Source organism: Taudactylus pleione, unplaced genomic scaffold (genome assembly GCF_031769625.1).
Source record: "Taudactylus pleione unplaced genomic scaffold, aTauple2 ptg000032l, whole genome shotgun sequence".
Lineage (NCBI taxonomy): Eukaryota > Metazoa > Chordata > Amphibia > Anura > Myobatrachidae > Taudactylus > Taudactylus pleione.
The window spans coordinates 48581698-48599997 of NW_028284434.1; the positions used below are offsets into that span (position 1 = coordinate 48581698).

General features: G+C 50.5%; 1 protein-coding gene across 2 annotated transcripts in view; it reads left to right on the forward strand.

Moving 5' to 3' along the window:
• The first annotated feature begins 13683 nt into the window (after positions 1 to 13683).
• Positions 13684 to 18300, forward strand: part of IFT140 (intraflagellar transport 140) — a 114700-nt gene continuing 110083 nt past the window's right edge. The window contains exon 1 of one of the 2 annotated variants that reach the window (XM_088452080.1): positions 13684 to 13839. The gene's annotated coding sequence lies outside the window, so the exon portion shown is untranslated. The remainder of the gene's footprint in view (positions 13840 to 18300) is intronic. The other variant, XM_088452081.1, reaches the window with a different exon arrangement.

Consider the following 18300-nt stretch of genomic DNA (forward strand, 5'->3'; position numbering starts at 1 on the left):
TGATTGCACCTTACCCCATTATGAAGCTGTTGTATATTTAAAAAAAAAAAAAAGAACACAGATATATATCATTAGTACATTTTCCCTGCATTGGCTACATGCATTTTCTGGAAAGAATCAGTGTGTTTTCATCAACAAGTAGATCTTGCTAATAACTGTTCTGGGGCTCATTTACATTTGTTTGTAAATCAATTTTATGGCACGCCTCTCAGATGTAGCAGTACACGCCCACTTTAGCACACGCTCATAGGTGTTGCTTCACAATCGCCCTAAAATGCTTTTTCAAAAGTAGGCAAGTAAGTCTTGCACACCAACAGTTAGACAGTGCCTCCAGAATTCAGTGTGTAGGTGATAGATACATTATGGTGTCATTCACATAAAGGTGATACTGAAATACAAAGGAATTTATTAGCTTTACAAAAAGGACAAGCACAGATAGAGAAGACATGTGAGCCTAGTGGTAGTCCTATGATTAGAGGAAGCGGAGAGGAGGTGGTTTCTGAGAAACAAGCTGGTTTAGTGGACTCACAATACAAATCAGATTTAAGCTGTCAATAGCAGCTGTAAAATGCATCCCAGGTCTTCACCAGTGACTCCTGCAAAGAGATATGGGCTTCGCCGTTTGAAGCCCCTCAGATCATACTTGGCTATTTTCATAATCTCCTCTCCAGGAAAACATATTGTACAAGTTCAACCCTGAAATATAACCCTTTTCCACCAAAAACCCAGGTCCGACCTGGGATTTTGAACACGGTTTCAACCCAGCTCAGACCCTGTTTACACTGCACCTTTGACCAGGGTTATTCCCGGGTAGGCCCCTGTTTACACTAAACACAGGTCAGCCCTGCAAAACCTATAGGTGCCATAAAAAATGGCCTTGTGCAGCCGACCTTGCCTCAATGTTAATATAGAGGACACAAAGTTATGGGTGCAAAAAAATTTTTATTTTTTTTTCTTGAAGATTTTCTGTGTAAATGTTTTAACTTTTCCACACATTATCACCATGTGTGACATCACTCGATCAGGTTTTTTTTCAGGGACTCTTTGTCACTGAGCGGCGACCGCAGTGAAAAAGGGGTAGTAGAAACCGCTAGACTAAAGCCATTATATGATGACAACATATGGGCATATCCAATTCAGCTTGGGCAAAATTCTTAGTGCACCTCGTGCCCCAATTTTGGATTGCCGCGGATATGTTCACTCCCAATAACTGCGATATCCAATTAAAAAAAATGGTTGCAGTTTTTTTTCCATACAAAATCTTGAGGGGGAGAAAAAAAATGTAGCACGGAACACTGGGCACTCACCAATGTGTTCTGGGTGCTCCCTAGTCTCTCATACTTCTTCAGTCCCCTCTTGTCGGTCCGAGGAGGATGCTGTAAGAGGGGGCTTACAGGAGATGTAGTTCCTGGCTGGGTCAGGGGCATGGTAATGTAGATAGTGCTGGGGAGGGGGTGCAGGGTTTACCTGTGGGAGTGTAGTGTAGTAGTAGTGTAGTGTAGTGTGAGGGAGTGGGTGCTGAGATAGCGGTGGTAGTGCAGTAGGTAGTGCGTGCAGGGTTAGAAGCGGGAGTGTAGTTAGTATGTGAGGGGAGGGGGTGCAGGGTTAGGGGTAGTACCTCTCTTGTGCACGGACAGCCCATGGCAGCTGTCTGAGACGGAGGATGCTGGGATCGGCCTTACTCACCGTTGAACTGGTATCTTTAGGCTCGGAGGCGTTCAGACGCCAGTTGTAGTGATGAGTTATGGCTGAGTATTTTCCCCGGGGTCTGCTAGGGCTTCCATGCTTGCATTCTGGTTCCCATGGTAGTGGGCATGGGCGCAGCCATGTTAGTTCATCTCACCTGATCAGTCTCCTCCAATAGCAGTCCTGTGGTCTTCAGCTGATCTCATGATCCAATGACCAACTGCCTAGGGGTATTTAGGTCTGACTCCTGCAACAGGAAGTTGCCTGATCAACTTTGCTTTAAAGACAGAACGCTACTGTTTCCTTGTGATATCCTTCCCGTATTCCAGTGGCTGTAGTACTTCACTCAGTGTTCCTGTCTACCTGTTGTCTTCTGCGACCTCTGTGTACTCACTACCTGTGTTTCAGTGCAAGCCTGTTTGCACTCCCCATGTGTCTCAAGTCGCATCTTTCTGTACTTAGGGCCTGATTCAGAGCCGGACGCTCTGACAAGAGCGCTCGCTCTGAATCAGGGCCCTCCTACCTAAAATTGGAGCGGCCTCCTGGCCGCTCGCATAGCTGTTGGTGACCACAGCTTATGCGAGCGGCCAAAAAGATGGTCGTGATGGTCAAGACCATCGCGACCATCGGGCTTGCGACGAGACCCTGCGGTAGGGCTCTATCAGAGCCAAAAGCACTCCCACTGACATCACTAGTTATGTCAGTGGGGCCGGACCCAGACGGTAGGCGTTCCCATGGGAACGCCTCCGTCTGGGCAGTCACGCCCACCAAAGGGGGCATGCTGTCACTCACCATCGACAGCACGCCCCCTTTGGTGCGAGATCCATAGCGACGGCTGGCCGTCGCTATGCGGGTCTTGCGCATGCGCACGACGGAGCTCCCTCCATCGTGCGCATGCGCACTAGGGCACCATCGACCTGCTTGCGAGCGGGTCTGAATCAGGCCCTTAGTTCCTATGTTTTAGTACAAGTCTGTGTGCACTCCCTATGTGTCTCAATTCACATCTTTGTGTATTTAGGGCCTGATTCAGATCCGCTTGCAAGCGGGTGGATGGTCCCCCATTGCGCATGTGCCGCCTCTGGCATGCGCATGCACGAGACCAGCCCAGCGATGGCAGCTCTGTCGCTACGGGTCTCGCTACAAGACGGGGGCGGCTGTCGATGGTGAGTGACAGCTCGCCCTGTTTTGTAGGCAGGAAGGGGGGGTGGCTGCACAAATGCAGGCATTCCCTTAGGAACGCCTGGTATTTGTGGGCTGCCATACTGACATCACTAGTGATGTCAGTAGTGGACTACCCGCTCTATTAGAGTAGGAAGTCCACTCGGGCTTGCGGGAGCCGAGACTCTACCACAGGGTCTCGTCCCAAGCTCGATGGTCGCGATAATCGCGACGGACTCCAGGACGCTCGCACAAGCTGTGTGTGGTCACCCACAGCTTTGCAGGCGGGCTGGAGTAGAAAAAACAAATCAGACCCGTGAGCTGTCTCCGGCAGCGAGCGGATCTGAATCAGGCCCTTAGTTCTTATGTTTCAGTGCAAGTCTGTTTGTACTCCCCGTGTGTCTTTAGTAGCAACTAGCAGTAGCATCTTTGTGTACTCATTACCCAGACGTTAGTACAAGTTTATGCCTACACCTCCAGTGCATCTCAATGTACTAATTACTTGGATCTCGGTACAAACTCACCATTGCATTCTCAGTACGTCCTCAGTGCATCTGTTTACTAATTACTTGGATTTCAGTATAAGTTCATCATTGTATCTCCTATACGTCCTCTGGGCCTGATTCAGACCCGCTCGCGAGTGCTGAGCGCTCGAAACTGGGTCGATGTTGGGCCAGTGCGCATGCGCAAGACCCGGATAGCGACGGCAAGCCGTCGCTATGGGTCTCGCTACAAAGGGGGCGTGCTGTCGATGGTGAGTGACAGCACGCCCCCTTTGGTGGCCGTGCTGGGGGCGTGGCTGGCCAGACGGAGGCGTTCCCATGCTGTCACTCACCATCGACAGCACGCCTCCTTTGGTGGGCGTGCTGGGGGCGTGGCTGGCCAGACGGAGGCGTTCCCATGGGAACGCCTACCGTCTGGGGCCGGCCCCAGTGATATCAATAGCGATGTCAGTGGGAGTGCTTTTGGCTCTGATAGAGCCAAAAGCACTCCAGGGCTTGCGGCAGACGAGACCCTACCACAAGGGTCTCGTCGCAAGCTCGATGGTCGCGATGGTCTTGACCATCGCGACCATCTTTTTGGCTGCTCGCTATAGCTGTGGGTGGTCACCCACAGCTATGCAAGCGGCCAGGAGGCCGCTCTAAAATCAGGAAGGACGGCCCTGATTCAGAGCGAGCGCTCTGTGAGAGCGTCCGGCTCTGAATCAGGGCCTCAGTGCATCGTTGTGTTCTCATAACACCGATGTCAGTACCAGTTTATGCCTCCACCTCCGGTGCGTCTCAAGCACATCTCCATGTACTAATCACTCCTGTGTAATTGTATCTTTACAAGTTTATGTCAAGCGCTCCAGTGTGTCCTAAGTGCAACTCCGAGGTTCCTCCCAGAGCTTCCCTGTGCAACCCTTTATCTGGATTATCCCCTCCCAGTGTTTATAGTACTTTTTATTTGTTATGGCCTTCTGTCACTCCCAGGTACCTGTCCAGAGGGCCACGACCTGCTCACTTGGTGCAGCAAAAACCAAATCCCGATTGGAGGGGTCACTGGAGAAAACCAAGTGAGTTAGACTCCGCGCCTCTGGACAGGTCTAGCCAAACCTGGGTTTGGCCACAAATAGAGGACTTAGGACCTCATTCAGACCCGCTCGCAAGCGCCTGAGCGCTCGCAAGCAGATCGATGTTTGGCTGTGCGCACGCGCAGCGGCCGCACTGCGCCTGCGCAAGCCACGGAGCCGAAAGCTCTCTGGGACTTGCGGCAGCTGAGACCCTACCTCAAGGGTATCGTCGCAGACCCCCATCATCCTGGTCGCACGTTAAGGCTGTTGGTGGTAACCCACTGTCTAGCGAGTGGTCAGTAGGCCGGATCATTTTTAAGATGCGGCCGCACTTATTCACAGTGAGTGCTGGCACTTTGCGAGCGGCTCTGAATGAGGTCCTTAGTCATTGTCTTCCTCGTCAATTACCTCTCAGTAATCCTAATCCCCTGGTTTTTTACCTCAACAGAGTAATATCTAGTGCCCAAGCGTGACAGAGATGTAGTTCCTGGCTGGGTCAGGGGTATGGTAATGTAGGTAGTGTGTGCGGGGAGGGGGAGCAGGGTTACCTATGGTAGTGTAGTAGGTAGTGTGTGATGGGTCGGGTGCTGAGTTAGTGGTGGTAGTGTAGTTGAGTAGGTAGTGTGTTCAGAGTTAGAAGCGGGAGTGTATTTAGTATGTGAGGGGAGGGGTGAAGGGTTAGGGGTAGTACCTCTCCTGTGCACGGACTCCATGGCAGAAAGTGAGTAATTGAGAACTAATTAAGCTAACTGTAAACTTCCAATTGCTTAGTCATTGGGGGGAGGGGGTGTCCAAAGTGTTCCAGGGCAGGTGCCGACAAATGTTAATTAAAATATGGAATTTAGAAAAAATTGGCCTTGCTCTGGTGGCACTCAAAATAAACAAAAAACTGCTCTCTATTGAATATCACATTTTTGGTAAATTTGCAACCAATTGTATATGCTCCATAGTGTGGAGTCAAAGTAAGTTTTAGGTCAATCATTAAGAATATAAAGAATATATACTAGAATATAAACAATTTTGTATAAAGGAGAATCTATATCGGCATGCAAAGCACAGAATACATGCTGTGAGTATATACAAAATTTACACCAACAGCTGCAGGTTAAATGCACAAAAAATCTGGCACCACCTAGTCCTGTTGCCAAGGGTAGCCAAGTCTAAAAAAAAGTTGAATAATAAACAAACGATGAACTAAGGGCCTGATTCAGACCCACTCGCAAGCGGCTGTCCGCATGCAAGTGGGTCGATGTTGTGCACTGCGCATGCGCATTACGGCGGGAGCTCCGTCGTGCTCATGCGCCAGACGCGACGAGCGAAGGACTTTCCTTCGCTCGTTGTGTCTGATCAAAGGGGGCGTGCTGTCGATGTTGATTGGCAGCACGCCCCATTAGGTGGGCGTGCCTCCCTGACGGGGGCGTTCCCAAGGGAACGCCTACCGTCAGAAGCCGGCCCACTGACAACACTAGTGATGTCAGTGGGAGTGATTTTGGCTCTGATAGAGCCAAAATCACTCTGGGCCTTGCGGTTGAAAAACTCAACCGCAGGCTCCGGCTCGCAGTGGCGATGGTCGCGATGGTCAAGACCATCGCGGCCATCAAACTGCACGCTCGTATAGGCTGTGGGTGGTGACCCACAGCTATACGAGCGTCCAGGAGGACGCTCCATAATTATGGAGGGCGGCCCTCATTCAGAGCGTGCGCTCTGCTCAGAGCGTACGGCTCTGAATGAGGGCCTAAATCCATAAATTACAGGAATAAAAAACTAATCAAGATAGAAATATGTAAAAAAAAAAAGAAAGAAATAATGTATTGATGAAGAAAAGTATATTAATAAAAAATAAAGAATGAAAAAAAGCAAGCCAGTCCTCGGCACTAATTTAACCGTTTAGGGGACAATGAGTCAGGGCGATCCAATTGTAATAGCTCCTTAGAACGATCACCACCTCGCCATACATTCTTTAAAACAATGATCAGATTTAACAACAGATGGTTTGCCGCACAGGCAGGTTATGAGATATACCACAGAACTTACCTTTGTTATCTCTGTTTCTACGAAGTCCATAGGGTGCACAGGGTTGACCTTGGGGTATAGCTGGATCTGGATCCACAGGCACCACACAGTTAAAGCTTTTGCTGCTCCCAGACTGCACTTGGGTCCATCCTCTATACCCCGCCCCCGAGCCACAGGCACCTCAGTTGGTAAGCAGCCAAGGCTGGAGGAGGAGACTAAACAGAGAGAAGGAAGACTGGAACACACAAGAAACCATACTCACAGAAATGGGAGACAGAAAACCGGTGACCAGCCACACAGCCCATATGAAGCCAGGTGCGTCAGGGCGGGTGCCCTGTGGACCCTATAGACTTCATAGAAACAGGAGATAACAAAGGTAAGTTCTTACCATATCTCTTGTTTTCTACTTCAGGGTCCATAGGGGGTCCACAGGGTTGACCTTGGGGATGTCCCAAAGCAGTTCAACTAAGGGCGGGGACGCTCCTGTGCAGAAAGGAGAACCCGGCGCCCGAAGGATGCATCCTGAGAGGCAAAGGTGTCAAACGCATAGAACCTCAAAAATGTCTGAATGGAAGATCAGGTGGCCGCCTTACATAACTGAACAGCAGAGGTGCCACGTCTAGCAGCCCAAGAAGGACCCACAGAACGAGTGGAATGAGCCTCAACAGAGGCTGGAACAGGTAAACCCTCCTGTGCATAAGCCTCACAAATAACAGAACAAAGCCAACGGGCTAAAGTTTGTTGGCAGGCCAACCCATGCTGTGAAAACCAAAGAGGACAAACAATGAATCAGACTTCCTAACGGAAGCAGTCCGGTCCACATAAATTCTGAGAGCACGGACTACATCCAAGGAAGCCTCATTAGCTGAAAGATCAGGTGACTGAAAAGCTGGCACAACAAGTTCCTGATTGATGTGGAACTTCAAAACCACTTTAGGTAAAAACTCAGGACAAGTGCGAAGCACCGCTCTGTCCTTGTGAAAAATCAGAAAAGGGGGACGACAGGAAGGCGCCCCCAATTCTGACACCCTCCTGGCAGAAGCAATTGCCAGGAGAAAAACAAACAGTCTTAAACGTTAACCACTTGAGTTCCACCGACTCAAGAGGCTCAAAAGGAGGACCCTGCAGGACCCGAAGAACCACCGCCAAGTCCCAAGGAGCCACAGGAGGCACGAAGGGAGGCTGGATTCGGAGAACACCTTGGAAAAAAGTGTGAACATCTGGCAGTGTAGCGATCCTCCGTTGAAACCACACAGACAGCGCGGACACATGCACCTTCAGGGAGGCAAGGCGTAAGCCTAGGTCCAAACCTGACTGAAGAAATTCCAAGATCCTAGAAACACCTGAGGATCATAGTTTCTGGACTCACACCACTGAAAGTGCGCCACACTGTGTAGTAAATCCATGCGGAAGCAGGATTGCGTGCCCTGAACATGGCACTAATAACCGACCCCAAGAAGCCCCGAGACCTTAAGACGGCTGTCTCAAGAGCCACGCCGTCAAAGACAGCCGACCCAGATCCAGGTAAAGGTAGGAGGTAGGGCCCTTGAGACAATAGGTCCTGACGCTGAGGAAGAAGGTACGGAGCGTCGATGTAGAGGCTCCTCAGATCGGAGTACCAAGGACGTCTGGGCCACGTTGGAGCCACCAGCATGAGCGTGTCGCCAACCTGCTTGAATTTCCGCAGGACCCGAGGGAGCAGGGATATCAGAGGAAACAGATACGCCAGTTGAAATGTCCATTTCACCGACAGTGCGTCTACCGGACATGCGCCTACGTCTCTTATCCTTGACCCGTAAACAGGCAACTTGTGATTGTGACGGGAGGCCATCATCAAGTCCAGCTCCGGCAGCCCCCATCTGTCCACGAGTAGCTGAAACACCTCTGGGTGAAGCGACCATTCCCCGGGATGCACGTCGTGACGGCTGAGGAAGCCCGCCTCCCAATTGAGGACTCCGGGGATGAAGACCGCCGAGATTGCTGGAATGTTGCACTCCGCCCAAGCAAGGATACAAGACACCTCCGACATCGCAGCCCGACTGCGAGTTCCTCCCTGGTGGTTGATGTACGCCACCGTGGTGGCGTTGTCGGACTGAACTTGAACCGCCCTTCCTTGAAGAGCGGTGCCGGACGACTGCAGGGCCCTGTACACCGCCCGCAGTTCCAGGATGTTGATGGGGAGAAGTGCTTCTTCCGCAGTCCAACGTCCCTGAAGTAACAACGAGCCTGTCACTGCCCCCAACCCCGGAGACTGGCATCTGTTGTGAGCAGGACCCAGTCCGGGATCCAAAACGGTCGCCCCTCGACCAGATGAGCTGTCTGAAGCCACCAAGCCAAAGACTGCCGAACCTCCGTGGACAACACCAGCATTGAGAGCGGATCCGGTGAGGTAACCCGTTCCATTCTGATAGAATCAGCCCCTGCAGGTGCCGGGAATGGAACTGGGCAAATTCCTCCATGTCGAATGCCGTCACCATGGACCCCAAAACTCTCATCGCCGAATGGACCAACAGGCGGCAACTGTGTATCCGCAGCTGTAGGGAGACCTTTTCCGGAGTCAGGAAGATCCTTTGCTGACGAGAATCTAGCAGGGCTCCCAAATGAACCATCCGCTGTGATTGAATCAGGGAGGACTTTCTCCAATTTATCAACCACCCGTGCGCTTGCAGACAAGCGAACGTCAGGTGGAGATGTTGAAGCAGTACCTCCGGAGAACTCGCCAGCAAATGGAGGTCATCTAGATATGGCAACTGCCGTACATTCTGACTCCGAAGATGTGCGGCCATGATCGCCATCACTTTGGTGAATACCCTTGGTGCCGTGGAGAGGCCAAAGGGTAGCGCCCGAAACTGATAGTGATGCTGTAGGATGGCGAACCTCAGATACCACTGGTGCGAAGGTGTTATCAGAACATGGAGGTAGGCGTCCTGGATATCCAGGTAGACCATGTAATCCCCAGGTTCCATCGCCAGAATGATAGAACGTAATGTTTCCATCCTGAATTTGGGAACTCTGAGGAATTTATTCAGAGACTTCAAATTGAGGATAGGGCGATGAGAACCATTCGGTTTCTGCGCCAGAAACAGAGTAGAGTAGTACCCCATCCCTCGTTGAGATTGAGGAACGGGAACAATGACCCCTGCTTTCAGAAAGGACTCTATAGCCTCCTGAATCTGCAAAGCTTTGGTTTTGTCCTGAGAAGGACTCGTGCAGAAAAACTGCTGGGGCGGTCTGTGCCGAAAAGACAGGGCATACCCCTGGGAGACCACTTCTCGAACCCAGGCATCCATGGTGGTATTGTGCCAGCACTGGGCAAATTGAAGAAGTCGGCCTCCCACTCTGGGATCCCCCAGAGGAAGGTCCGTCCCATCAGGCAGAAGGTTTCTCTTCCTGCTTGGAAGGGCGCCTGGCACTCCAGGCCTGCTTCTTGGGCTTAGAAGCGGTCTTGGCCTTACCCTGAACCCGAAAGGACCGAAAAGCAGAGCTCCTCACCTTAGCAGGTGCTGAAGCCGAAGGGAGGAAGGCTGACTTGGATTTAGCCAGAGTATCCACTATTTTGTTCAAGTCTGGACCAAATAGCAACTCCCCATTAAATGGTAAGGCCTCCAGGCCCTTTTAGAGTCTGCGTCAGCTCTCCAGGACCGCAGCCACAAGGACCAACGAGCAGATACAGCTGCAGCCGAAACCCTAGAGGTCAGCAGGCTGACATCTAACGATGCTTCCCCAATATAGGAAGCCACATCTCTCATCTGTCCTATTAACGCTCTCTGGATATCCGGAGCATCATCTGGAAAAGTATCCTCTAAAGCATTGGCCCAGCTCTCAATGGCTTTAGCCACCCAAGAGATGGCCATGGACGGACGGGCCACTGCCCCAGAGAGAGAGTAGATAGACTTTAAACAAGTCTCCACTTTCTTGTCCGTGGGATCCTTCAGAGAAGAGATAGACGGCAAGGGAAATGTAGCGCTTTTAATTAGGCGGGTGACATGGGAATCCACCGCCGGTGGGGTTTCCCATTTCCTGCAATGAGCCTCAGGAAAAGGATAATTGGATGCCAACTGTTTCTGTGGTTGGAATCTCTTACTGGGCGACTGCCAGGCCCCCGCCATATGATCCGTCAATTGGTCAGACGGGAAAAACATTCAAAGTTACCTTTGCCTTTTTAAAATTAGGATACTTCGACCTAGGAGCCGGTGCATCCTCCTCTATGTGAAGGATGGCCCGCACCGCCCTAACCAATGCCGACACATTAATGGAGGACTTAGTCTCCACTTCCTGGGTCATGGCATCCAAGTCAGTGTCCTCATGTACTTCTCTGTCATCTGAAGACACGTCCGTGTCCATTAACTGCGCAGCCAGTGAAGCCGTAACGGGGCACTGGGACGCCTTTGAGGGCATGTCACTTTGTAACATCGACTGAAAAGCCGAAGCCGCCAGACTCTGAACAGAGCTGGAGAGTACATCCACCCAGGGTGGAGGAACCGCCTGATAAGGCACCATGGACTGCTGCGCCACTGAGTGAGACTGTATGTACACAGGCAACCCCGAATAAGGACCCACAGTCTGAGACCCGGGGAGAGACTGCAATAAATGCAGAACACCCGGGGAATGGGGGATGGTAGGCTGGGGCAACGCCCTAGTAGGGACTGCAGTCTGGACCGCTAAACGGTCCGCGATTGACGCCAGCACCTGCGAAAACATCGCCCAAGGAGGATCCTGCTATGTAGGGGGATTAGAGGGGCCAGGCACCAGCTGGCACCGCCCGCACAGACCATCCTGTAATAAATCATCCCTATCAACCCCTGCCGAACAGTGTCGGCAGGACAACAACACAGGAGCCACAGAGAGCTCAATCTGCTCATCAGACATGACACAATAAATTTGTAATAAATATGTACCACCGAGCAGAGGTGAGGCGTATAACACCTGCGCACTCCGAAGTATGCAACACAAACAGCCCACAAAATGGTACTGAGTAGCACACCGCTGTATGTGACTGACCTCACAAATACTTTGATTTATATAAGTGAGGTACACAGAAAAACGCCCCTCCCCCACACACCTGCCGAGCCGTAGGAGAAGGAAAGGGATCGGTATAAGCTGACAGTAAGTAGAAATAAGTCACAGATAGGCAGCACTAGCAAAAGTCACATACAATGCAGAGAAGATATACTCGCTGCACCTTTCGCTACAATCAACCACCCAGATTCAGTGTCTGGGAGGGCTATAGCGCTGTATACACTGTCCTTTAGCAGGGGAGAGGTACACAGGGGGACCGGAACACTTGAACCGCCTGGGAGATATGCGATGCTTTGCCAAAAGAAGATGGCCGCAAGAGACCTCAGAGGAGGAGTGGCCACAAGATAAGAGCAGCACAGCTACACCAGCACACATGAGCAAAGGCACGCTGAGCTGAGGAGCCACTAGACAGGGAAGGCTGCCTCCCCTGGCTAGCAATTAACCCCAGGGTTGCCGGTTCCCACTGCCAGCCTGACACCCTGGTGGTCTAGCGGTCACGCGGGGTATGCCTCCTCAGAGGGGGATCCCACAGCAGCTGCTAGCGCCTCCGGTCTGTCCCCAGAGACCGGAGGCATTCGACTGCATTTAGTATCCGCAGGCCACCGCACGCAGCGACCCTTGGCTTACCTGATCCCCAGCGCTTCCGGCAGCAGTCGAAGGGAGTCCCCAGAGACCGGCTAGTACAGACTCTGGGGTCCCGTCACAATCCCCAGGTCTGTACTGGCGTTGCGGCGCCAGCGGGGTGTGGGAGCGGCAGCATAGACGTCCTAATGGACAGTGTGATGCTGCCGCTCTGAAGAGTGTAAAAACAAGAAAAAATTAAAAACTTTTCTTCTTTAAAGATAAGCTTAGAGGCTGCTCCTGCAGCCCCACTGCGACAGGGTGACCCGACTCCAGCCGGGCACCAACTAAAACTGAGGTGCCTGTGGCTCGGGGTATAGAGGAGGATGGACCGAAGTGCATCCTGGGAGCAGCAAAAGCTTTAACTGCGTGGTGCTCCTGGATCCAGATCCAGCTATACCCCAAGGTCAACCCTGTGGACCCCCTATGGACCCTGAAGTAGAAACGGGATGTAGTCACCATCCTGGCACAGACAATGCCGACGGACAGAATCCCAACGGTGAGTATTAGGGTTATGGTTAGGCACTAGGGGGAAGATTAGGGTTAGGCTGCTGGAGGGGAGAGTTAAGGGCCCCACGCACAGAGAGATATAGCAGCCAATCCGACAGTTTTGAACGATAGCGCCGCTATATTGTTCCGTGTGTGGGCATATCGTCCGCTGCGCGCTCCTGTGGGCTCGTCTGTGGCTCCTCCAGATCTTTCTGCTTGTTCAATTGATCTGGGGGATCAACAAACTATCCCATTCATTGCTATGCGGGTGAGGGAGGGGGGTGCTGGCATATCGGGCGGTCGGCCACCGGATTGCTCCGTGTGTGGGGACCGCCCGATATGTTAGCTGTCGGATTGGCCATCGCATCACTAGGTGCATATCACACTGTATATGGGGCCCTTTAGGGTCAGGATGCAGTGGGAGAGGCGGTTAGGGTTAGGCTACGGAAGGGGAGCGTTAGGGTTAGGCTGTGGGAACGGTGGGTTAGGGTTAGAATACTTACCTGCATGTATCTGGATTTTTACCGTCGGGATTATGCTGCCAGGATTCTGACCGCCGGCATTATCAGCAACAGAATGACAGGATCAGTAGATATTATAGGCGAGATTTTGTAATCTTGTTAATATTTATGTCTCCCGCTCCGTTTCCCTCTCTGGTGACGCATGTAGCTGGAGCACATGCGCAGTGCGTACCGGGGACCCTAAACAAAAAAGCGTTATTGCACTGCTTCCAGCTGCTCGCCAGGAGACTGACTGTTTGCAAACTATCATAAAAATATTAATTTTCACTTTGTAAATTTATTCTAAATATATTGATCACATCCGCATTAAAAATGCGTATTGTGGTAAATATGCCCCTTTAGAGCGGCGAATGGGAGCAAAGGCCCTGCTGTCTGACGATGAAATAAATCATTTACCACAGTTGGGGCAGCCCACGTGACAGATTACTGTATACGTTTAATAAGTGTTTTCTTGTGACATTATTACATGGGTCACTGGGATGGGCTGCAGTTGGAATAGTTCCACAGACTTGCAGCTGTAATATGATGGAGCGCCAGCCTCTCTTTCCGGAAAATCCCGAGTGGCGTTCGGCAGTGCTCGGAAAGCTCCGGAGATGCGCGCGCTCTCTCTCGATTCTCCGGCGTCCTGGGTATTTTGGCAACGCTCGTTTCCCATGCCGCGCTCCAATTTGTGGTTGTGTGTCACGTGACTGCTTGGTCCGTTGTCCGGGTAACGGGAAAGCGAAGCGGCCTGGTACCGGGCTTCAAGCCTTACGAGAGAAGCGACAAGGAGACCAGAGGGTGAGATAATGATATGAGTGATTATGTACTGTATTGGCTATATATATATATATATATATATATATATATATATATATATATATATATATATATAGAATTCACAGTCATATACCATATAATCTATCCCTGGGGTGAAGGGGTGTATCTAGGGAACCGAGCGCTCCTGGCAAGGTAATGGACTGGCGCCCCCCTCCCCCCTTAATTTCAGGAAGTGCCCCCAGTAGTAGTCCCCTCTATGCAGTGCCCCCAGTACTAGTCCCCTCTATGCAGTGCCCCCACTAGTAGTCCCCTCTATGCGGTGCCCTCACTAGTAGTCCCCTCTATGCAGTGCCCCCAGTAGTAGTCCCCTCTATGCAGTGCCCCCAGTAGTAGTCCCCTCTATGCGGTGCCCTCACTAGTAGTCCCCTCTATGCAGTGCCCCCAGTAGTAGTCCATCCTATGCATTGCCCCCAGTAGTAATCCCCCCTATGCAGTGCCCCCGGTAGTAGTACCCCTTATGCTTTGCCCCCAGTAGTAGTCCCCCCTATACATTGCTCCCAGTAGTAGTAGTCCCTATACAGTGCCCCAGTAGCGGCCATCCCCCCATACAGTGCCCCCTAGTAGCCACCCCCCCCCCTGTGCTGTGACAGAAAAAAAACACACACAGAAATAAAAAAAAAGCAACTTACACTCACGGCTGTGTGTGTTTGTTACTGTGTAGGGCAGACCGCTCTCACTGCGGTCTGCCCTACACTTGTGGGGCCCAGAGGACTGGCGGGGCTAGTTCAAGCCCCTGGGGTAGTCCACTCATTGGCTGTTGGTGGCACTGCCAGACGGCGCCCCCCCATTTGGCCGGTGCCCCTGGCGAGTGCCATCCGGGCCAATGGGTAGATACACCCCTGCTGGGGTGCACTATATTGGCCTTTTCTAGACATATGTGTTTGGCACAGGTTCTTGCATTCTAGCTCTTTGCTTGGCCAAACATGCACATCATCATTATTATCATCAGTCTTATAATCATAATGATTTATACGTAAAATAATTCTGCTTGGACAATCACTGTAACAGATCCTATTACATATGGCATACTGCAATTTGCCTAGTCTCCCAGATTATCTGGGGAGTTGTCTGAATTTTGGGCAGAGTAGAACAGCTTCCTGGTTCGCAGCCCTCCGTCCCAGATAAGTGGGGGGGTTCTTGGGCTTAATGATGCAATTTGTGGAGAATTGCGTCTTTGTAACCAATTGCTGCACAGAGCCGCTAGTTACCAGGACACTATAGTCCTATAGAAGTGGTGGAACTCACTATCCCCTCCTCAGTGCTTTCTCAATAAAGGGGCAGCACGTGCCGGAAGAAAGTGGCTTAGTCACACAATAGTATTCCCAATTCAAATTACACCACACAGTAACACAATCTTGATTCACATTACACCACATAGTAGTGTCCCTTATTAATGTATGACACACAGCAGTGCCCCTTTTACACAATGCACACATTTGTGCCCCTTATACACAATGCAACTCTAGTAGTGCCTCTTATACAATGCCCACAGCAGTAGTGTCCTTTATACATAATGCCCACTGCAGTGGTGCCTTTATACAGTGCCCTCAGTGGTGGTGCCTTTATACAGTGCCCTTAGTAGTGGTGCCCCTTATGCAGTGTTCCAGTAGTGGTAGTGCCCCTTATGCAGAACCCACGGTAGTGGTGCCCCTTATGCAGTGCCCTCAGTAGTGCCCCTTATGCAGTGTCCCCAGTAGTGGTAGTGCTCCTTATGCAGTGCCCACAGTGGTTGTTCCCTTATGCAGTGCCCACAGTGGTTGTGCCCCTTATGCAGAGCCACGGTAGTGGTGCCCCTTATGCAGTGCCAACAGTGGTAGTGCCCCTTAAGCAGTGCCCACAGTTGTTGTGTCCCTTAAGCAGTGCCCACAGTGGTTGTGTCCCTTATGCAGAGGCCACAGTAGTGGTGCCCCTTATGCAGTGCCCCCCTATGCAATGCCCTGTAGTAATGCCCCCTGTAGTAATGCCGCCTGAGTAATGCCCCCAGTAGTAATGCCTCCAAAAAGTATTGCCCCCAGTAGTAGTGCTGCCTGAGTAATGCCCCCAGTAGTAGTGCCCCCAATAGTAGTGTCCCCTGAGTAATGCCATCAGTAGTAGTTCCCCCTGAGTAATACCCCCTGTAGTAGTGCCCCCAGAAGTAATGCCACCTACAGTAAAGCTGCTTACACAGAAAAATAAAAAAACCTACTACTTACCTTAAGCCCCGCTCCTACGTCCGCTGCCATCTGGTTCGTCTGGCTGTTCCTCTCTGAACTGCACAGCGGGAGCCGGAGCTTGGGTGTGAGCTCCAGCCTCCTGCTGCCGCTGCGGGGGAGGGAACCGGGCGCCCGCTGGTAACAAAATCTCAGCCAGTGCCCGGCAAATGGAGCCTCCCTGCGGCTCTGGGCTGAGGTGGGTCGGAGGAGGCGGAACTGGTTCAGTCTCCAAATAGAAGTGACGGAACGTAGTTCCGCCCCGCTTTAACCCCTGGTGTTAACAATAAAAAGTCAAAGGCATGCTGAGATGTGCATGTTTTCTAGGGAGCCATTGGGCTTGATACAGCCTTCTGCCGCAGTCATGTTTACGTCTTTAGGCTAATGCGCTACAAAGCCCTTCACCATTGAAACTTGCACCAGCGTATGGCAGGTGCTTCACGCGCCTAAACCCGATGCTTTTGGCTGCCACAAGCGAGATAAGTAATGGGCGCCCACGGCCGGAACAACAATTTACTTTTGGACGTAAAAAATACAGTTTAATGTCCCCCATAGATTTTATGCATGGTGTAAAGTTTTGGCACTTGAGTTAATAAGGGTATTATGATGGTGATACTAACTGATTGGAATTTATGGTAAGTGCAAAGAACTGTTTAATGTTGGAGAACCAGTATTTATTCACACTGTGACTAGGTGTTTGGTAGGCAGGTGAGATGTTGTAGTCTTGTTTATTATTACTTGGTAAAAAGAGAGAATGTATCCAGTCCCATTTAACTCAGTTTAAAAAGACAATTACTTAACAGCATGTGTAACTTCATATTTGTTATATTACCATATTTGGGACATAATATGAAGTGTGGGTTGAAATGTTTTGCACAGGACAACTTTAGGTTACATGTTTTTATTATTATAATTTTTTTTCTATTTCGCAATGATATGATAGGAGCCGTAAACGCAGGATTTCTAGAGGGGGGTTTCCAAATGCTTGATTTTAGAGAGAGTGTGGCCAGTCCATAAGTAGTGTAGAATTAGCACTTAACCAGCTTTAATATGCGTCTTACAAAGTATATTGTGTGTCATAATTCCAGCATATAGAGAACCAGGAATCACCTTAAGCCATTAGATGTGCCAGTAGGCCATCCTGCCTGAGCTGAATGTTTTTATTTTAAATGTGGGCACCATTCCAGAGTATTAGAGCAAGTCCGGGAGTCTGGGAGCAGCAGAATAACCTAGCACTGCCCTGGACATATATAGCAGCACATCCCTAACAGTGAATGTTTTCCAGATCTCCTAGTTGGTGCACAGTTTATTTATTACTGGCTGATACATGTTAAAAGATCCACAGGTAGTGCTAATTATTTCATATGTGATACTGAGAAGAACATGCAGCACTAGTAGAATTATATTATATTACTATTTCTATTGTTGTCATGATGTGGGCTGGGGAGGGGGGGTTTCCAGGCAGACGGAAACCCCCCCTGCGTTTGGCTATGGTAAACATACATGAAACTTTATCCACTGAGAGATATCTACGGCTGGGTACACACTAGACTATGTGTACCCAGCCCGACATCTGCAGTGACGGAACCCGGCGGGGGGAGCAGGATGCACTTGCCGATGCGGACGGTGGGGGCCATTCTGCTTTCGGCAGCATGGTCCTCACTAACGAAAGCCCGCGTCAGACCTGCACGTAGGGCCGACGGGCGATGTCGCTGACGACATGCAGGAGCACGCATCATCAGCGACATAGTGGGTACACACTAGACGATTTGAACGATTTGTCATTCTGATGCGTCGGAATCTGCCAAATCGTTAAAAAAATCTTCTAGTGTGTACCCAGCATTAAAGGAACTGCAGTTCTCCACTATCAATGTTCAGTAATTGATAGTGGAGTCGATGTGGGCTCCACCTAGTTCAAGTGATCTAAGTAGCTGGAACAACTCAATGCAGAGTAGTTGCCAGTAGCCATCATGTAAAATATAAGTGTACCTTGTAAATGAGCCTGTGAGGTCTACGTGCAAAGCTTTGGAGGAAGATAAAGTACCGACCAATCAGCTCCTGTTTTTTTTTTGTAAACCCACAGATTGTAAGTGACAGTTAGGAGCTGATTGGTTGGTACTTAATCCATCCACTTTATCTCCCTCCAAGGCTTAGTACATAGACCCCCTATGTCATTTGTATAGATATATTGTATTCTAGATTTTATATAGATGCTATTAGTATTGTTATCTCT